Source organism: Haplochromis burtoni, unplaced genomic scaffold, assembly GCF_018398535.1.
Source record: "Haplochromis burtoni strain Fernald_Lab_line unplaced genomic scaffold, NCSU_Asbu1 Contig_160, whole genome shotgun sequence".
NCBI classification, from domain to species: Eukaryota; Metazoa; Chordata; class Actinopteri; order Cichliformes; family Cichlidae; genus Haplochromis; species Haplochromis burtoni.
The window spans coordinates 252,347-254,004 of NW_024582521.1; the positions used below are offsets into that span (position 1 = coordinate 252,347).

At 44.0% G+C, this 1,658-nt stretch overlaps 1 protein-coding gene across 2 annotated transcripts in view; it reads left to right on the forward strand.

The window, feature by feature from the left end:
- The window catches only part of daw1 (dynein assembly factor with WDR repeat domains 1), a 23,687-nt gene that overhangs the window by 1,725 nt on the left and 20,304 nt on the right, over positions 1–1,658 (forward strand). The window lies entirely within an intron of this gene.

Here is a 1,658-nt window from a genome sequence, read left to right on the forward strand (position 1 = left end):
AAAGACATGCTGTGGAAGGGTTAACATATCTCTGCATTAGCTTTGTTGTAAGTGTTTGGTTCATTTTGCTACAATTATGACTTAATAATTATTTATAGTTTCACTTTTAGTTTTAATATCAGGGCTTTCATCTCGGGGTCTGTGTGGGGACCAGCCTTGGTCCACTCTTTGTGAAGCCCTCCAGTGGTTTCAATGAACATTTATTGCTGCTTGTTCAGTTTTCCTTCCAATCAACTTTCCGTTAGCAGTTTTCCAAACAGCACTCAGTGAGCAGCCGGCCTTTTCAGCAATGACCTTTGGTGGTTTACCTTACAGAGGGTGTCAATTATCGTCTAGTGACAGGTCAGCAGGCTTCCCCATGATTGTGGTTGCGTGTACTGAACTAGACTCAAACTAGAAATGAAATTTCCTGATAAGTTGAGATTTTCATGAACTATAAATCATAATCACCAAAATGTAAAAAGTAAAAAATCATTTTCTATGTAATGAAAATGTTTAGCTTTTTGAATAACTTATGAAAATTTTAACCTTTTCTCATTTTTGAGATCTACTTTGATAACCTTGGCCGAGACACCCATATCTGCCCCAACAGCTCTCCATATCCTCCAGCAGCATGGACCTAACCTCCCTGTCACTCAGGGTTGTTCTTTCTCCGGGTTTTTTCCCAGTGTTTGATGTCAGGGAGGACAGACAGGTCAGTCCACTGTTCGAGTGCGAGTCCTTAGAAGCACCTTCTCCACTTGTCTTTCCACAGGTCTGAGTGTTTGACAGCAGCTGGTGAAGCTCTTTCTTTCAATATTCATCCTCCCCTTCTCTTCTTTTCTACTCTTGGTCAGATCAGACATTCTGACGAGTCTTTTTTCTGCAGTTGTCTGTATTCACTCTGTCTGCACTGTGTGTGTGTTTCAGAGTGTGTGTCTCTACAGACTGGATGTCTGCAATGTGGCCTTGGTCGACTATCCTGTCCAGGCTCTGTCTAAAGCGCTGCGGAGCAGCCGGCTCACAGTGCTGCACCTTCAGCATGTTCAGCTCAGCGGGATGCCGCTGTACACACTGGGTAAGACGTGTCCGTGTGCATCGCCCTGCACTCGCAGGCTGTTTTTTTGCAGCGATTTTTAAAAATGTACTTTTGAAACAGTGTCTGTGTATATAGCATTTGTGTGTGCATGGATTTAAAAATGTGGGTTTTTGTGCACGTTTATATGTGTGCATGCATGCGTGGGGGTTTGTGTCCTGGCTGCCAGAGCCTTTATAGACATGTGCAGTGGTGTGTAAAGTGACAGGTAAGAGATTAGGCCTTTAATCCAGGTCCAGACCTGCAGGGAGGGTCACAGGTCAAAATCTGGTCCTGCTGGCCACAGAACACACACTCGTGCACACACACACACACACAGTTTGGAGTCGTGTATTGTTAGATACATATTAGGACGTAATGGGATGTGCACACACAGCTATACATGTTTACAGCATACGAAGACCCACAAATGATTCAAACTTCAGTACATCTATCTGACATTCACTGAATTTGTGACCTCTCAACACTGTGGAAGGACAAGGAAAGGAGAGGCTTTAGGATGGTGACTAGGAAGGTTGCAGGACTTTATGTTCGTGACCTGTGCACAGACACACACACACACCTACAAACACACAATCACTGG